Genomic DNA, 21,419 nt, shown 5'->3' with positions numbered 1-21,419 from the left:
ACGCTTCACAATGACAACTCTTTCAGAGGCATTTCCACAAATTTCATGTACTGTTTTGTTCGAAATTGTGTCTGACCACTTGAATTATCGCAAACTGTGTTCCCGATGGGTTCCAAAAATGCTCACTGATGTTCAAAAAACAAAGCAACTTGGTAGTGCCCTGACATTTCTCACGCGGTACAGTGATGAGGGAGAAAACTTTTTAAACCAAATTGTGACAAGTGATGAAACTTGGGTGTGTCATTTCACACCAGAATCAAAACAACAATCGATGGAGTGGAGACACACTCATTCTCTAAAAAAACAAAAGTTCAAAGTGACAATGTCATCACAAAAAATCATGTGCACTGTCTTCTGGGATAGGAAAGGCGTTTTGCTTACTGAATTTCTTCCCAGAGGTGAAACCATTAATGCGGCACGATAATGTGAGACTTTAACAAAACTAAGGCGTGCCATTCAAAACAAACAAAGAGGAATGCTCAGTAAAGGAATTGTGTTGCTCCATGACAATGCTCGGCCCCATACTGCTGGTGTCACTCAATCGTTAATTCAACAATTTCATTAGGAGCAGTTCGATCACCCGCCGTACAGCCCGGACTTGGCGCCGTCCGACTATCACTTGTTCCTGCACATGAAGCGCGAGCTTGGTGGCAAGCGCTTTGGATCTGACAATGACACGAAAAATGCTGTGGAGTCGTGGTTATTGAAGCTGGCGAGAAGTTTCTTTGATGATGGTATACAAAAACTGGTCACCCGCTATGACAAGTGTTTGATCATTGGCGGAAACTATGTTGAAAAATAGTTTAAGACATGTATTTTCATTTAAAAATAAAATTGGATTCCAAAAAATTGTTTTACTATTTTTTTTTTTCAAAACGGTACTTAGCTTCCGAATACGCTTCGTAAATGCTGCTAATTTTACTTTATTAGTAATATACACATTTACAAGAAATATGAAATATCTATGGTAAGGGCTAGCTATAGAGCTGGTGTAGCAGAATTTTTAGAATTTAGTGACACACCAAGCAACAAAATCTAGAAATGTCCCAACTTTTAGAATTTAGAGCTGGCCTTGGAAGCAGAACTTTTAGAAAGGCACTAGACAGCAGAATTTAGGATCCACAGAGACTGCATCAGGTGGGAAAATGCTAAACTTTCTATGCTGCAGTGTCTAAAAACCTAAAGAAAAATTATCCCTACCAATTCTGTAATAGCAAAAAGCCAGAAATATTTTGAAAAAAAAAAAAAAAAAAAAAAAAAAAAAAAGTGAAAAAAGCTGTAAAATTAATTTTATAGAGAAAACTAATGCATATTCTGAGATAATTACAAGGTGAAAAACTCTTACTATTGAAAACATTAAAAAGAAGACATATTTAATTAATTACATAGCTAATTTTGCATTTGCTAAGAACTGTTTCGTAAATTGTGCTTTATAGCATTATACCTTGCTTATTTTTCATATTCAAAATATCGTATAAGTTGCCAAAATGGAACTTTATAATATGACAGTGGAAAATAAAAATGTTTTACTTTAATGATATTTTTTAAATATAATTTCAATATATTACCATTATTTTAATCTAATTTATCAATGTTACAATGCTTAAAAAATTGTTGATAAATTCCCATACCTTGGAATTAAAAAGTTTCTATAAAAAATGATCTTAAAATCGCCGAAATGTTTGATAAGTTGCCAAATTTACAACCATTAAATAAATGAATTTACATCACCAAAGGCAAAAAGTTGTTTAAGAGCTCTTCATTAGAAAAAATGAATATTGGAATGCTTATATTTCACTTCTTGCTTAGAAACTCAAGTATCCCACCATTTATATTAGAAATAGGAACAAATTATAACCCATGAATTCAGTCACTCATTCAAAAGATAACCATATATATCAGTGAATTACCAAATATATTCCTCCAAAATACCAATTCACTCTCAAAATAGCAGTCATAAAAACAGACAGAAATTTCAGTTGATTAAAATAAGGACCTTCTTCCAATTTTGGCCAAAATTAAGGACTTTTATGGACCAAAATTCGATTGCAAAAAAACCTAAGGACTTTTAAAGACCGTATGGACCCTGCCTATGTGTGGCACACAGAATTTGTTAACAGCACCCAAAATTTTTTAAAAATTATTTGAGCTAGAGTCTTGTTGGTACATAAATTGACAAAAGTAACAATTAAAAAGAACTTCCATAGTGCCGGAATGTCGGTGGTATTTCTTTCGAAAATCCCTTCTTGTATCCCACATACCTTTGATAGGTTAATATGAACACCAGTTTCTGGATCCTTAACCGTCTCTGCGCGATTTTCTGAAAGATGAACAAAGCCATTTAAAACTTCATTTACACACCGGCCAATCAATCTTTTTTTTTTTTCCTCATTCGTTCCAAATTGTACAGCAACTTCAGGTTACCTTACCACTGGCAGCCATTTTATGGTGTAAAGCACAAAACAAACAATGTACTTCTTAGCCAACATCCAATGCAGAAATAAACCCTGAGAAATATTCACCCAAATCCAAAATAAGCGCAATCACGCATTGCCTACAGTTACGTCACAATATGGTTTCGAAAACATTCACCGTAAAATACTTTGGTTACCATAAATGAAACAACAATTCGACAATAATACAATAGGTACCCTAAAATATATATTAACTTATATTTTTTAATGTCACTTTAAAAAAATATCACAAGCATTAATTAGAAATTAAAAAAGATTAAAGTTAAAATAAGCTCAAGTACTGGCATTTTTGGAAAGTTCAAAGTTTTAGGAATTATATATTACTACTTTAAAATTAATCAAATACACAAGTTAAAACAATAACATTGATCCAGTTTCCACATACAAAATCATGAAAGGAACTGATACACCTAGTTCAAAAATACAAATAGAGTGGACAAGCATATTTTGAGAATACAATATTAACACACACACAAATAAATCACTACACAGAAAAAAGGAAATTTGTAAAAATTACATAATGATAACAACTGCCATACGAGTTATTTACTATTCATTTCTATGATATTTCTAAATAGAGCACAGTACAAAAACCATCCATATGTCACAATTCATAAAGAGCGAAATTTATTAGTTGAATGAGACAATGAAAGTTAAAAATTTTACATATTTTATAGACCTTATAAAATAGATATCTCTTTTAACACAGGAATTTTAATTGATATTAAACAGAAAAAAAATCTGAAAGATTTCCAGATTTTATCGGTTGACCAAAGAGGTTTGTTAACAGTCTCGCTGAGCTTGCAGTCTACCAGTTTGTAGTTATACTCATTCCTACTAACCCATCTTTGTCTTTTTAGCTTTAACAAGCACAATTTTTTTTGCATTTGCACCACATAAAATTCAACAGAATTATAAAAATTTTCAAAGCAGAAGAGGTTTAGGATTCCTGATGCAGGATGCAGTGTTAAGTGTTGGCATACATTTTTCTGTTTTTTACCAGTTCATCATATGAGTGTTCAGTTTTCTTACTAAGGTGGCTTTAGAAAACTTTTCTTTTTGGTCTTTTTATTGTTAACATTTTGTGTGCTTGCTATATTACCTAAATGTCACATTCTTGGCACTTACACCATACAAATTTCGATCCAACAGCAAAATGACAAAATATTTAAAAACAGCATAGCTTAAGAATTTCGGACAGAAAGCCATGCACACTGGAGATTGATTTTTTGGTACTTTTCCGTTTTGCCAGCGCAGGCGATACAGTCACTAATAACGGTACAACTGATGCCAAACGGGATATCCTCACTGGTAACCTTTTACACACCATTTTCGAAACAAATTGTAGCCATTTCTTATCAGATTGATTGTTTCTTTCAATACTGGCATACAATTACATAGAATATTTATCAGATAGTTCAATTTTATGCCCTAAGGCCATTCGCGGTAATTAAGTCAATTAGGATGCAATCATACCGCTCAGCCAAAAGCGAAAATATAGAAAAGGCAAAGTCAAGGGTTAAATTCATCGATTCTAATGAGAATGCATTAGTGAAGTAAAGCACTATGGTTTTACATCATTTTTGACTAAGCTATTCGTACGAATTGAAATAATTCTTGCATTTCAAATTAAGATTTAATTTGAAATTAATGTAGATGATTACTAAGAGAATTAGATTTTTGCAGCGTAGTTTACGTGAGATGAGATATTTGGGGTCACGTGATATGAACTGGCAAATCAGGATGTTGAATCATGAAAGCATAGTAAATTCCTAAATTAATGTCTTTTTACAAATTTACGGTCTTTATTTATTGGCTTTTTATAAAATTTTAAATGATATTAAAATGTTTATGTCTTCATAGTAAAAAATTCATAGAACTAACATTTTTTATGTGTATACTGTATGTTGTCGCCAATAAAGTCTGCTGGCCGAGATTTGCACCGGCAAAAGGGAAAAGTACCGATTTTTTTTCCATACAGTGTTGCCACTGTGCACTTTGAAATTATTGAGTTTGTTAATTAAAACTTCATTAAAGTTTTAGAAATATGAAATAGATAAAAAAAACAAATTAAAAATCTGGGCTTCCAAGTGCCCATGTTCAGGCGGAGGACTATGCTATTCAACATTTTTTTGGCTCTAGATACCGTTGTTTTTTTCACAATGAGAGAAACATGCACATTTTCATGCAGATTCTTCATTATTTAATTTCTTTAAATATAATACAGGGCAAAAATATTTGGTGGCAATAATTTGAAAAGTGATGTAACACATCTAAGTGTTTTGAACCAAAATGTTGTTCCGAGACTAGTATCTAATTTGGGACTAACATCCTATTAAGTTATAACATGAATATTTTAAGATAGGTGGACTTTATATTAAGTAGTTATTGAGAATAAGATCCATTTTATAATCACTTGAAGTGATTATAAAAGGTAATCCCTTCCCCTGGGAAAATCAGGTAATCCCATCTCCTGAGAAAAATGACACTGTATATTTCTAGTGTAAAATTCAGCATAAGCTCATTATTATTCAGCATAAGCTCATTATTATTCAGCATAAGTTCATTATTACATAAATGCAAGTTCCTGAAAGATTAATCTATCTCAGACCAATCAATGTACATGTTAAAAAATCCTGATGCTATGGGGAAAATACAAATTAATTAAAAAAAATTCAATAATAATTTTTATTCATAATGGGAATAAAAGAAATTTCAGCCTAGAAAATAAATACATAACCATGCTTGTATGGAAAGCAATGAAACAATAATACAAAAGTTCATTTTATTTTCTTTGGTTAAATGAAACAGAAATTTATTAAATTATTTCCCTTGTAGTCAGAATTTTTTGTTTCACATTTTCAAGTCTGTTTTGTTACAATAACATTAATATTTCAGGAATTTTCTAATGTAAAAACGGAATGTATGTTTACCTTTGAATGTTTCGCAAGCTGGAATCCATTACGTCATTTGCAATTCCAAATCCATTTCTTTCTCAGTTTTTCTTCCATAAGAAAATTATATACAGCCACCTTCAAGGCATTCTTATAATTTCTTTCGCATGCTGCAATACAGCATATGTGTGGCATAATAAAAAATAAATAAATAATAATAAAATCGAAATAAAAATATATTATAATAAATAAATAAAATATAAATAAATAATAAAATTAACAAAAACATAATAAAAATAAATAAATAATTGATTATAACACAAAAGCTAGTAATACTTTTCTATTAATAGGGCAACATCATCATCATATATAACATCTGTATAAGAATCAACAATGTATACAATATCATCTGTATATGAAATCAATTAAGAATCATCTGTATATAAAATCAATTAAGAATCATTTGTATATGAAAAGCCAAAGAAAATATTCAAAGCTGCCATTCAATATGCTGGCATAATAAAAAATAAATAAATAATAATAAAATCGAAATAAAAATATATTATAATAAATAAATAAAATATAAATAAATAATAAAATTAACAAAAACATAATAAAAATAAATAAATAATTGATTATAACACAAAAGCTAGTAATACTTTTCTATTAATAGGGCAACATCATCATCATATATAACATCTGTATAAGAATCAACAATGTATACAATATCATCTGTATATGAAATCAATTAAGAATCATCTGTATATGAAATCAATTAAGAATCATCTGTATATAAAATCAATTAAGAATCATTTGTATATGAAAAGCCAAAGAAAATATTCAAAGCTCAGGTAATCCCTTCCCCTGAGAAAAATGACACTGTATATTTTTCTCAGGGATTTTAGAGTACAAACAGAAATTTAGAATAATTGCAATACTATTTATAGGTATAAAAATACTTTCAAACGTAATTTACATATCCTAAATGCTGTTACTGATTGATTAACATCTTTATAATTCTTTATATAAAGTATCCATGAAAATATTTTATAAATTTGCTTTATAAATATTTTCAGCCATTTATGGTTACTTTTCCGCTACAGCAGCGTCAGTTAATGAGTCGTATTTTTTTTCACCAATTGTTGCCATGTATAGAATTATGAAATAATAACAGAAATTAAAAGACTAAAAAAAATTAATTTCATAAAAACTTAATTTTTTTAGATGCCTTAATTCCTAAATAAAGTAAATATTTCTTTTAATTTTTTAATCTACAATATTCTACACAAAAATAAAAAAAAATAACAAAATAAAACTAAATTCAATCTAAACAGGTGGCATAAAAATTACAAAGAAAAAATTTCAGTTTTTTTAATATGACCAATGCCACATACGTTTTATCAAATATGACTAAGTGGTTATGAGCAGTGCCCAGTCGACGTTTATTTCTCCATTTAGCACTGCCCTACAATCACTTCATACTTTGGGTATAGTTACGGTGACCATATTTTTTCGGAGAAAATAAAGGACACTTGTAACGTGACATGGGGGGGGGTTATGGTAATTTAAATTCGTGCTCAATAATTTTGTGTTAGGGGTGGGGGTTTGTGCGTTCGTGTGACGTCACAAATGTTAATTTGGGGTCTTCCAAGGTGTGACAAATTGTGACATGGGGATTGGGGATGGGCAGGGTCAAAATTATCCCAAATATTGCGATCATTTATGGACGCCTCCTGATAAAAAAAAAAAAAAAAAAAAAAAAAAAAAAAAAAACTCCAAAAAACTTAGTAATTCAAAAGGTTTATTAAAACAATAGAAACAGACATTAATATGTTCAATGAGTTTTAAATAATGTAATATGTAAATATAGGATATTAAATAATTTATTGCTCATACTTTCCAGATGTATGGATTTTTCGCAAAAGTGCCGGTTCACGCTTCAAAAAGTCGTGAAATTCAAGGCAATTCATTTCAAAGTTAAATTTTACAGCTATGCTGGCTTGTAATGTACTAAAAATTTCTCAAAATAAAGGACAATATGCTTATTTCAGGAAATAAATAAAGTTAGAGGACTGAGCCTTCAAATAAAGGACTGTCCTCTGAAATAAAGGACGTCTGGTCACCGTAGGTATAGTATACAGATTCAGAGTCTATAAAACTATAACTGTAATTCACAGTAAAATGTTCATACCCAGAATTTCTCAATTTATCTTTCTTATAACTTTTCTAGCAGTTTGAAAATATAATGCTGCCATCTGTGAGTTTTCTGAATAGCAGTTATCAATGTTGTAGCACAATGGTTGGGAAAAACGACCAGAAATGTTTTTTTACTTTCTCGGCATACACCCCCGAACAACTATTGTCCCTTTAAGAACACGTCCAATGCTTTTTTTTATTTTTGTGAAAAGATTTTAAAGCAGCTATTCCAATCTATTGTCGTATTATGGCCGATTTCAAAACTGAAATTGTCAAAATTCAAGCTATTCCAATCTATTGTCATATTATGGCCAATTTCTAACTGAAATTGTCAAAATTCAATTTTTTTTTTCACAAAAAGAACATATGTAACAATGCAACATGAGAGCTTTTTTTGAGTTAACTTCATAAGATGATTTTGAGAACAACATCTATTGCTAGAAAGTTTTCGGCTGAAATGCAGATTACGGTCCCATCGCCAAATGAAGCGAAATCGCGCCATGAATTTCCGTCATTTCACTGTGCTTCTCGTGGTTTGTGTGAGCAAAATGGCTGGCATCAAAAGAGTTGAATGTGTGGATTTTACTTATTTAATTCGGTTGCAAGATAAGGGCGAAAGGCGTGTGATAGAATGGTGCATGGATTATGGCTTGATTGTGAATATGTACGATTGTCCTAAATGTAAAAATAGTATGAAATTAGTAGAAAGGAAAGAGGTGACAGATTTGTGTGAATGGGGGTGTCGTGTGTCCGGTCCTTCCAAGCACGATGTCAAAAGGAGTGTGAGAAAGGGTTCTTGGTTTTCCGAGGGGCAAATACCTGCGAGTCTGATCCTTCAATTAACATATTTGTGGGGCCAGAAATGTACGAATCAGTTTATAATGGATGAGTTGCATGTGAGTAACCACACTGTGGTAGACCAAAAGATGTTTTGTAGAGAGGTGTGTGTGAAGATGTGCTTGGGAGAGAATGACGTCCTTGGAAAGTGTGGAAGTGTGGTTGAAATTGACGAAAGTAAATTTGGTAAAAGAAAATACAATCGTGGAAAGTGAGTGGAAGATAAATGGGTGTTTGGAGGTATTGAAAGGGGAACGAATATTTTTTTTTTTTTTTTTTTTTTTTGTAGTTAAAGAGCGAACGAAAGAATGTCTGTTAAGAATTACTAAAGAAAATATTTTGCCGGGATCCATTATTATTTCGGACTGTTGGAAATCGCATGAATGCCTCAGTGATGAGGGTTTTATGCACTTTCATGTTAAGCACAGTCTTGTTTTTAAGGATTCCGAGACAGGTGCTCATACCAATTCATTTTCAGGGCACGTGGAGCGCCGTAAAACGAAGTTTGAAGGGTACTTGGCAGGTAAAAGATGACTTTGATTTGTACCTGGCCGAGTACATGTGGCGGAGAAAATATTTGCATTTATCTGCGAGTGATCGCTTTTTGCAATTTCTTAGGGGAATTAAGACTGCTTATCCACCACAATCAAAAGATGAATGAATGAAAAGGTAAGATTCATTTTTGTAATTTTTTTATAGATTTGTTAAAATTTCTGAATTGATTAATAGAGAGTTTAAATATAAATAATAAAAGCAATTCTTATTACATGTAAGTACATTATGTGTGGCTAAGCACATGGTTAAAATGAGCGCGCCATTTTGAATTTCATCTCCATTGTAATGTACACATTTTGTAATATTTAGTTTAGATATAAACAAATGTGGGTTTCTACTATTTATTATAACCGATTAATAACAATGAAACCACTTTTTGTTTTTTTACTATACTATTGCTCATGTTTCAGTTGATGAAAATTTTGAGTTTTATCTTCCTTTTTCTTCTGCATTAAAGTTTCAGCTTAAATATGAATCAATGCTTTCCGATAATTTATTGTTCATTTACTGCTTATTACAATTTCTTAAATTTTGTGATAAAATGTTTTACTCCATTTTGCTACTGTCTTAAAAATGGTATATGATATTATGAAAACTTTTAATATTGTTGATCCTATAAAATACATAGTTATTAACTCTCAAATACTTTTTCGTTGTTTTTCTTGAACTCCAGTTTTAGATATTTTTGCATGTTTACATGATCTAATTTTTTGCACGTTTACAGAAATAATTAAAATTTGCAACCATCTAATATGGCGATATGATGAGTTAGCGATTTTTTAAAATGAGCAAAAATCAATCGAATTGGCGATTTTTGGAAAATGTGGCAAACTGGACCGTAACATGCAGTTTTACCAAGTTTTCCTTTGTCCTGAAAGAATCTTGTGACAGCCCCTTAATCATTAGGTAACTGCCAAATTGTGTAATCCATTTTACTAAAAAATGGCGAAATATGGAAAAAAATAATGAAAGATGATATTTCAAGCACTATCTTGAGCTACGATATTTGACATGTTGTAGCATTGTTTTCTTCATTTTTAACTGACGCTGCTCTAATGGAACACTACCGATTTATGTATCTAAACTAACACACGATTTACTTTCTTAAAATAACAAAACTCATGTACTGTACATGTAAAATCTGCAGTACTGATATTATAAGTAGATAAGAGAATACAGTATATATCTATATATAAACTTTCATTTAGATCAAAATTAAACACAAGAATGACAGGAAGTTAAACATTTCTATAATTTAGTGTTCCTGGGTATAGTACTAATGCAAATACTGGAAATGCTTCTTACCAGAAATTATTTCTTAATTTTAAAAGCAAGACATATTGATCTAACCAGAGTATATTTCTTTTAAAACTCATTGATAAAAATCATATATTATCTCACTTTCTGAAATGATGGAAGATGTATAAAAATCAAATATGATAATCTGTAATTGTTTTCAAAGTAATTTTAATTATGGAATATCAAAAATAGTTTAAAATATTTGAAAAACAAGCTCATTTTACACAGTGTAAAAAGGTGTGTCACTTCCATGTCTATCTAAGCACCAAGCACAAATCAGATGATGAGTGCATTAGTTCAAAATACACAAGCTTATTTTATACCGTGAAAAAAGCAGGGGCGTAGCTAGAGTTTCCAGCACCCTGGGACAACTGAAGAATCTGCGCCCTTTTCTGTGTGTCAAGAATGGAAAACATTTTATTACGTAGCATCAATTTGGCGCCCGGGGACAGATATCCCCCCTTGCCCCACCCTAGCTACGCCACTAGAAAAAAGTGTCACATCCATGCTTATCTAAGCACCAAGCACAAGTTGTATGATCTAAGTAAATGCATTTAAAAACACTTGAATAAAAAAAAATCTAATATTGATCAAGTAGATAAAGTTTTTATGCTGAAAATGCATCAGTTCATAATGTAGAAAACCCTCATTTTATAACATGGAAATGTGTCCTCAATGTATGCCTCTATCTAAAATGGATTTCAGTAATAAATTATTAAATGATATATACAAAGTCCTGATGCTTGGCTTTTCGCTACCACACCATGACTTCCGAATTTCTGCCATCCAGGTTCTTCCTAAATTTTAAAAGTTTGGCCTCCGGTGCGAATGCACTGGCCTTGTACATACGAACAATACATACCGACATGCACCAATATTTATTTCATAAAACTGCAAGTATGATACTAGACAGTCAATCTTCTTGCTCTTTTCGAAATTCAGGCATATAGAATCAGTGAGAAGCCACCCGAGTGATGGAATCAATAAGTCTAGTGAAAGAATGTATAGTGTATATAACTGGATATAATTTGAAAAAAAATATATATGTAGATTCTAGAAATCAGTGCTATTTTCATGGTCATACAGTAATATCTTGACCTCAGTAATTATTTTTTTATTGTATACATTTATGCTTGTAATTAATTTGCATTTGAAGTTGTCAGCTGTTCAGAAAATGCCATTATCAGTTATGCTAAATGGTCCAGAACCCAACACTCTTCCTAAAAAGCTGCATTTTGAGCTATAATTTGCTTCACATATAATGTAACTTTTCTGCCTTTACATATACAGCGTTTCATTCTGTGGCATATAAAAAATGAAAAAAAATAATCTGATTCTTTATTCCATGTTTTATAGTCGCTCTATTTCATGTAGCACATTTTAGTCTTAGTTTAATAATGTTTTATATCGGTATGCATGAAAACTACATTTGGTTCTTTTCGGTTAGCTGTACTGTCTTTCAACACTAGTTAGAACTACTGTGTTTTTGGGATATTCTTAGCAAGCACAAGACAGTAGCTCACCCACATATGCACAGGCTGCACACATAAATTTAAAAGCTTTAATAAGTATCATTACTGAACAGTATGTAATGACTAGAAATGTAAATAGTGACCATACAGACTTTTTTTTTTAATTTGATGGCCATAAAATTTTGCATTTCTTATAAGATGCTTCATTTTGCTACTTATAACAGAATACCAAATCACAAAGCAATTAATAACTATTGTAATCATAATACACTACTGGCCATTAAAAGTGCAACATTACAGAATGCAGAAAGGGAAAACAATTATTCTGAAAACACAGAAGCTCATCTTATACTGTGAAAAAAAATATGTGTCACGTCCATATCTATCTAAATATCAAGCACAAATCGGATGATGAGCGCACTAATTCAAAACACACAAGATTATCAAGTTACTAGCTCACGTAGCCATCACAAATAACTGTTGCATATAGAAAAAAAAAAAAAAAAAAAAAACATGCAGTATACACTTAAAGTATTACGACTAATTGCACAATTTACACAGATGAGACTTCACACAAGTCACTGACAGATGAGATTCTGTTTTGTACAAATGAGCATTTGCTCATGAACATAAGTATACACTCATACTTACACTCGTAAGGTTTCTCTGTTGTGCAATTACATAAATGCCTGGTTAAATTACAGTTTTCTCTAAATGATTCATTACATAGCTCACACATTCCTTTCAGTATGATAAAGCACAGTCTCACTTCACTAACTATTTTGTTTAAATGATTTCCTGCATGCCGAGGACCGGAACTAGGTGTTTGCTACTCAGTGATTTCCAGATTTTACCAGTCAGTACCTCTCTAAATTCAATAAATCCTGCCATCCATCACCACCTCTGATGCTGGTCCTGTGTATAACTCACATACATAAGGTTTCTGTTCAGCGTGAAGAAGTACACACTGACTGAAGTTAGTTATTGATTAAATGACATATTAAATACCTTACACACATGTGGCTATGCTACTGGGGAAATACACATGTTTCTTTAAATCAGTTTTCCATCTAAATGGCTTATAACATATCTAATAACTCCTCACACCAGTCTAAATTACTTGCACCAGGTTTTTCAGCGTGCATACGCATATGCACATTTAAATAACTCTTTCGACTGAATCCTCGTTGACATATATTACACACATGAGGTTTCTCTGCTGTGTGAATTAAAGAATGCTGCGTCAAATTACCTTTCTTCGTAAATACCTTGTTACACACCTCACATGTATGAGGCTTCTCTCCTGTATGAGAAAACATGTGCAGTTTTAAATCAGCTTTTCGTCTAAATGAGTCGTAACATACCTCGCACACATGAACTGTGTGTGCATTATCCTTATGCTTATTTAAAAAACACTCTTGACTGAATGATCGCTGACATACATTACAAACATAAGGATTCTCTTCTGTGTGAACAATAGCATGTGCCTTCAAAAGAATCTCATTTCCAAATGATTTGTTACACACATCACATATATAAAGTTCTGTTGGTGTCTCTTGTGCGTGAATATCCATGTGGTGCTTTAACTCAGTTTTTCGTCTAAACGATTCGTCACATACCTCACACACATGAGGTTTCTCAGTGTGGATACGCATATGTGAATTTAAAGCACCCTTTTGATTGAATGATACTTTACATACATTACATGTATGAGGCTTTTTGCCTGTGTGATTAAGACAGTGTTGGTTTAAAAGATACTTTAGTACAAATGACTTGTTACACACCTCACACTTATACGGTTTTTCTTCTTTGTGGGTAAAAATGTGGTAATCTAAACCTGCTTTTCGTGTAAATGACTTGTTACATACCTCACACACAAAGGGTTTATTTTCTGGATGCAAACGCATATGCGATTTTAATGTACAATTATCAATAAATGATTTATTGCACACTTCACATGTAAGAGGTTTTTCTTCTGTGTGAATAAGAGAATGTTTCTTTAAAAGACTCTTTATTGTAAATGACTTGTTACACACCTCACACTTGTAAGGTTTTTCTCCTGTATGTTTAAACATGTGGTAGTATAGATCTACATTTCGTATATATGACTTGTTACACACCTCACACTTATAAGGTTTTTCTCCTTTGTGTTTAAACATGTGGTAGTTTAAATCCACATTTGTTGCAAATGACCTGTTACATACCTCACACACATGAGGTTTCTTTTCTGCATGTCTAAACATATGCACAATTAATCCATACTTTTGAGTAAATGACTTATTACACAATTTACATTTATGAGGTTTTTCCCCTGTGTGAATAAGCTTATGCACATTTAAATAACATTTTGTAGCAAATGATTTATGGCACACTTGACATACAGGTTTTTCTCGCGGGTGAATACGAGCATGTACATTTAATTCAGTCTCTGTTACATATGACCAGTTACACACCTCACACTTATGAGGTTTTTTTCCTGTGTGGGTTAACCTATGGTACTTTAAATGAGTGCTTCCTTTAAATGACTTCTTACATACCTCACACTTATAAGATTTCTTCCTCCCCATTTGACTAAATGACCTAATACAAATAAGATTGCTATCCTGTGTACTGAAACTCCACTTTATCTAAATGATTTGTTATTTTTCAGAGAAACATAATGTTTACCGCCTGTGTGAAAACACCTGTGTTGCTTTTTTAAACAGCTCGTTATTTTTCTTATTGTAAGAAGGCATATATTCTTGCTTAAATTACTGTCGAGTCCAAAACTGTTACATGGTATACATGAGCATAATCTCTCTTTCGATTAGATAAATATATATTTTTAAATACCTGTTTTGACTCGAAATTCTAACTTCGTTTAATATCCAATTTATTTTCAATTCAAAAACACACAGATATTAATTAGATTATTTACACGGATGATAATAATGACGAATAATAATTAATATTACCAAAGCGTATATCACTGTGGAACGGCGTAGAACCTAGAACCACGGACCTGGAACTTTCCCGATGACAACAATCCAAACAAAAGCTAGGTTGCCAGATGCACAGGAGAAACAAATTGCAATAATATCAAACCGAAAATGCAAGGTCCGTTTCTACGGACCTTGCCGAAAATGCATATTCTCTCACAAGTAAACATTCTCTCCTTTGATACTGGTTTGCCGGAAACCCAATATTTCACAAGTAGAAAAACTGCGAAGTCTTAGGGGCAGAGGGACAAGCGTTTAGGAGCTATAGGATATACAAAGTATCATTAAAGTGTATATAGATGGACATATTCCCGTAACGACATCTCTATTTCTTGTATGATTATGCATTGTCTACTTCCGAAGTGCCTTATGGTAAAGTCCTACAACAAGAACTGGTACCTGAAAGATGTACAGGATAATCCAGCCTCTGGATGCTCATTTTTTGAGACACTACAAATCATTATCGAGACGCAGGAGCACATTTGGCATCACGATAGTTTTCTGACACTGCAGTCTTTTCCCTATATCAGTTCAGCGCTCTTCGTTTTAGCAACTTGATTACATATGCTTTTATAAGGGCGGATACTTGAACTTGGCTTCCGGCCTGAATACAGTAGACTCCCGATTATCCGCGGGCGGATTTTTCGCGCCTGCCGCACAAAGGTTTTTTTTTTTCCCTTCTTTTTTTTACGAGCGTAAAGCAAAGAAAATAAAAATGTTCACATAACTGAGCGAAACGTTAAATTTGCTAACATCGTGCTTATTTATGTCAAAAATATGCCAGGCCTTCTTGGAACCTTCCCCCTCCGATGAGTAAGTGATTTCTTACTCACCCTTGCAGTGCCCGCTCCATCGCCCTCTCTCGTCTTAATCTTACTGACACGTCCACTTCCTCCCACTCGCCGTTGTTAGTTTAAGCCTGATAATGTTTGCGAACCAGCCGGAGTTAATTTCTTATCTTTTATTGTGTTCAGTGCTTGTGCTTTTTGGTTTTGTGTTTTTCGTTATCGATTTAAAATGTCAGGAAAGCGAAAGAAGGTTGTATTGACGATTGCGCAAAAACTAGAATTAATTTCCAAACGGCGCTACAAGGCAGCAGATGGAATTGGATTACGGAATCGCGGAAACAACAGTGCGTGACATTCTAAAGCAAAAAGACAAACTGGTGAACTTTGCATCAATGTCGAACAGTACTTCCGCAATGAAAACGCGAAAAACTATGAAGGGCTAGACACGGCAGACACACGAAACTATGAAGGGCTAGACACCTTTGAAGAGCTAGACACGGCATTGACAGAGGGGTTAGCTCAAGTTCGAAAAGAGGGTACTCCTGTAAATGGTCCTATTGTTGGATGTATATTTAATAGTTGCGTTTCTTTTTTTCTTTTTATATTTTATTTTCTCACTGCTTAATTGCAGCAAAAATCAGCAAAAATGGACTAGAAGTAATGCCAAATACCCCACGGGTATTTGGCATTACTTGTAGTCCATTTTTGCTGATGGCGGTTATTGACCATCATCCCACGGGTGTGACGAAATGTCTTCACTCTACCATCATTACCATACCAAAGAAATCGTAAAAAAATCTCGATCTCTTTCATTTAGAGATATCTGTAAAATAGCTCTTCTGATGTCTGAAATCACACCAATTTCATGTAAGCGAAATCTTGCTAGAATAGAGGGAATAGTTTCAATCAAATTAATTCCAGTCTCTAAACAGTCACTTAGAGATGGCTGATTAGGAAGCTTTGCCGAAGCATCAAAAACGGGTCTAAGTTTCATGCAAGATAGTGAGGACGTTTCCTTAATGACTGTACGACATGGGAGGTAATGAACAACGGGTAAAGACAACTCCTTTTAGGGAACTTCTTCAATCACTCCTTCTTGCAGCCATTCATTAAAGACTTCAAGATACTTTTCACGATATCCGATTTTTTCCAATTTCTTCGTAGTAGATTCGAGTTTTTTCAAAGGGTCATAATTGTCAGGTAAGACTGCATGCTCAATCTTCCAAGGCATATCAACCTCGTATCTACCATTTTCTAATTGACGAACTGTTTCTTGGAAATGAACCATAACAGCTCTTCTCAATTCTTCTTTAGTTTTTTTGTTCAACAGGATCTCGGATACCCAATAATTCTAAGTCCCACAACGATGAAATAGGCAGGTCTTCTTGAGATAACATAGAAACTATAGTCATATTTACATTGTGCTGATGTTCGGATTGAGGTACTTTACCCATCAAAGTCCAACTTAATTTTGCTTCTAAACCTGTTAGCCACTAAACCTGTTCTTAGTACTTCTCGTTTGCCAGTAAATAACTTCCCTGCAACGTCTGCCCCTAACAGTACTTCAATAGGGTCTGGATTCCCTTGGATATCAGTTAAGCTTATTCCTTTATTTCCTAATTCGCGAATCCAAGAACCGTATCTTATGCTTGAAATATCATTACAAATAACATCATGGTCTACAGCATCTAATTTACACGAATAATTACCATCAAGGCTACTCAAATAAATCTTGTAACATTTATGTTTATAAATTTCAGTTTTCGTTCCACCAAATAAAGAGTGACTAAATTCTTCCTCCCATTGCAAGTCAAAACCCATTTCTTCTGCGGTAGACTTTAAAACATAACTTTCTGAGCTTCTTGTATCAATCATTAATCTAACTTTACGCCTTTTATTCTTACTCTCTATGTTTACAACCAAGGTCTGAAGGAAAACTTCATTCGTAGCACGCGAATGCAAAGAATCGATTGTTTTCTCTTTTTTCTCATTATTTTTCAGGTTATGCATTTCACTAGACTTCTTACATTCAAGATTAGGACAAAAAAATTTCAAATGTCTTTTTGAACAGATCTGACACTTAACATTTGATCGACACTGGCTACTGAGGTGACCTTTAACCAAGCATATTCTGCATAAACCTTCTTTTTTACCGCAAACATTTTTTCATCTAACGGAATATAAAACGCCTTTTTACAGTTACGCGTTTCATGATCTTTTAAACAAAACGAACAAGAAGGTATTGGTTCATGATTCATCAAATCCGACGCGGAAGGAATATTTTGGCTAGTTGCCAAGTGCTTACGATCAGACACAGAAAAAATATCCGCTCTACTTAATTTTATTTTTTTCTCTGTCTTAACTTCGCTTTTCAGAAATTCAATTTTTGCATCAGGACTTGAAATGTTTCGTTCAGATTCAGTAATTTTTCGTTGTGTTTCAAATGATCGCAGTATATGAATAGGAATAGCACTTTCTACAAGAGGGTTATAAAATTTTTCCATACTGATCAGTTGTCACACCGAGACTGCTCAGGGGTCTAAGTTGTGTTGAAAGTTTGTTATACGAACTACTCAAAGAATCCTGCTTCTTTTTCGCTGCGTTATCCAAAACAAGTTTTATTAATTCTCTAACATAAAAATCAATTAAAGTTCTGTACGTATCTCTCAGTAAGGCTTTCTATAGCCAAAGGATAATTTTCGTTCGTCACAGGAAAAGATTCTACAATATCTCTAGCTTCTGATTTAATTTTTGTTGACTGTATCAAATAATGAAATTGGTCTGCATTTGTTAAGTTATTATTTTCATGTATGTTTTTAAACTGATTCCAGAACGAAAGCCAATTTTTTAAATCACCTGCGAACTTATAAAGTTCTACAGGTAGGCACTGGCACAAAGTTTTACATGTATTTTCATCAGTAACTAATTCCTGACTACTCTCTGACGCTGTATTTTGGATTTCGTTTAATTTTCTCTTAATATTATCGAGAAATCGTTCCGATTTTAAATGTATCCTAACAGCCTTTTCTCGATAGTCCTCTGTTATTTCAAATTCTGTTTCGAATTCTTTATCATCAGTTATAGTATCTAAATAAGCACTGTGCGTCAATTCTAATGTTTCTGCCTTTTTCTTCAACAAATAAAAACACATTTCTGCTTCTTCATAATTAACATTAACATCATTTAAAAGTTCATCTAGTCTTTTATATGCTTTAGTAAAAGCTGAACGTTGCGCAGTTTTGTTTCTTTTCATCACTTCCATTTTGTCTTAAGTTTAAAATATTCAGATAAAAATTAGGTAAGAATAGTATTTTAAACTTCAGTAAAACAATAATCAATAACTTCGAAACGGAAGTATAAGGCAATCAACTTACCCTATTCTTTCATCCGACGACTCAGGCGAACGCAGTTCGCATAAAAGGGCTCCCGCGCTAGGTGCGCTATCCCTGGTTAATAAACTGTTGGCGATTTTCGAACAAATATGCACATAACATACGTGAAACATCCGAAAAATAAGTCTGCAGTTCATCCGACATGTTTCCAACAAACACGTCCACCCGGGGGCGCCAGAAATGTCGTGAACATCATTGTGAGTTTAAGAGAAAATAATGAGCGGTTTGTTAATATTTAGATGAGATGAAAGATCTTTTAATATATAGCATTTTAATACTATTTAGCACAGTGTAATAGGTTCATTTTACAATATGCAACATCCACAAAAATGATCGTCACAACGCAGTTCGGTCATCCATCTTTTTTCACGAGAAGCTAGACTCCGCGCTGTACCCTTCTGATGCTGCCAATTATGTTTGACTTGAAAATGACGTCATTTATAGGCAAGGTAATCGTGAATGGCTGACGATGTAAACATGAAAGATTTCATATAGTTTTATAGTATAATCTTATTTTCTTTTATAATCTCAAGTTTTCCATACTATATTAGATTATTATGCCTTCTGAAAGTATCTCCTGGTGCTGCTTGTTTTTGCATTTTAGCGGGTGCTGAATCATTGATTATTTAATTCGAGTTTCAAAAATAATATTTTTACATGTCAACTTTTATATTAACATACATGAAATAATTTATAGGACATCACACTGTTTTAGCATCTGTGCTATATAAAAAAAATATCTGTACAATTAGTTATTATTCTTTCAGCAATAGCTCTATCAGTTTATGAGTGCAATTTATACAGAATTACTATCAAACTGCAGGTTTAAAAAAAAATATATATTGCATAACGAAATTTTGATAATTCTGAACTGCAGTTCAGTGCCATATGAAGTTGCAGTTTTCATTCTTGAGATAACATAAGGAACTATTTTGTATAAGGAAATAATTTAACTAATTTTGAAGCTATAGGAAAATATGCATTGTTTGTAATAAGGATGACGTTTGTGGAGCGTTGTATGAAATAACAGCTTAATGAGCTTTTTCGTTAATATAAAAAGGAAGTCGATGACTGTGAATGCATTTACAAGTATTCAACATTCTAGATAAAATTCTTCTATGAAATTAATAAAAAGTTGGATACACATTATTATTAATAAATGTTAAGTTTTTTTTTTCTTTTCTCACAAATCTGAATAAAGAATTAAAGTTTTGGGATGAAGCATTCTAAATTACCTACAACATTAAGCGCATGCACAAAATTTTCATTATATATTTTTATTATATATAAAATATTCAACAAATAATATTTACAGCAAAAAAAAAAAAAAAAAAAAATCTTAGTTATTATGTTATTGACAAAACATATGACATTAGTCAGATGTTATTTTAAAAAGTTTGATTATTTACAAATGGTTTCTTTAATCATAGCACACTTTCATTTAGCAAACAGATTTCCTGGAGAAAATTAGCTCTTAAACATCTTAAAAGTTCTGAAGCCACTTGAAATAATCATTTAATCTCTCATAGTTTGTTCTAAATTATTAATATAGAAAGAAAGAAACTTACAGGAGCAGTTAACAGTACAAGTAATGATTAGCTTGTATGATTAAATTTCTTTATCAAACAAAATAGTAATTAAGTTCACTTATTAGTGATGCTTCTGTATTGAATTGTCATGATCATTTCCTTTGCTAATGACAGGCTGTCCTAATAAAATATCTGTGAACTTTTCAGTTTCATTTGCTGTAGGTTTGTTCAGTTTTCATTTTTTTACAAATTTTTGTTGAGAAAAATATTTTTTGTGGAATAATCTTTTTACTTGTAGATTAAAATTTAGTGCATATATATTTTTTTGATTTATTGTGTTGCAATTTTCTAACAACTGTAATAATTTTTTAACAGCATTTAAATGTTGCATGATTTGTTGAAATATTTTGTCTGTTAATGTAGTCAGCAAATTTTTATTTTCATTGCCCAATTTTTGGAATTCATTTACTAGTGATTAAAAAAAATTATGATAGTTGATTTCTCAGAAGTGAAGTTTATGTGTGTTTTTTTTAAATTTTGTACTCCTTCTTTTCAGAAGTTAATGATTGCTCCAGAATAACCTGTTTCTCTTCTGTTGTACATTACTGCTGAAAGAATGTGTTTGCACAAATTATTTTGAATACTAAGGTCAATACATTCACAAGTATATGCTTGCATGCTAATATTACACTGTGTATACATTTTCAATCAGTGTTTGTTACAATGATGCTCTGAATTTTTTTTGACCTAATAAATTCTTCTTGATGAGCTACTTTTAAATTTAAATATTCTGTCATCAATCTTGTCAGACTATAAACATTTTGCATTTTTGTGTGGCCTTAAAGGTATTTAAGATTTTTGTTGTAATTTTACCTTTGTGCTTTTTTTTTTTTTTCTTTTTTGCGGCAAGGCAGAAGAATGACCTAATAGGCAATGAAAAACTGTTGAATATTGTGATCATATTGAAACTCAGCAGCAGGCTATCCTTGAAAGGGAGGGAAGACA

At 32.3% G+C, this 21,419-nt stretch overlaps 1 long non-coding RNA gene across 2 annotated transcripts in view; it reads right to left on the bottom strand.

The window, feature by feature from the left end:
• LOC146998343 (uncharacterized) overlaps window positions 1–14,806 on the bottom strand; it is a 40,956-nt gene extending 26,150 nt beyond the window's left edge. For both annotated transcript variants that reach the window (XR_015040459.1, XR_015040460.1), the window contains exons 1-2: window positions 14,682–14,806; window positions 5,408–5,538 (exon numbers count right to left, since the gene is read on the bottom strand). This is a non-coding gene — a long non-coding RNA (uncharacterized LOC146998343). The remainder of the gene's footprint in view (window positions 1–5,407; window positions 5,539–14,681) is intronic.
• Window positions 14,807–21,419: the final 6,613 nt, after the last annotated feature.

Source organism: Stegodyphus dumicola, chromosome 3, assembly GCF_044657685.1.
Source record: "Stegodyphus dumicola isolate Sdum_Otavi_A_Nest chromosome 3, ASM4465768v1".
Classification (NCBI taxonomy): domain Eukaryota; kingdom Metazoa; phylum Arthropoda; class Arachnida; order Araneae; family Eresidae; genus Stegodyphus; species Stegodyphus dumicola.
The sequence above is the reverse complement of the archived record's forward strand: the minus strand, read 5'-3'. Positions and strand labels throughout refer to the sequence as shown.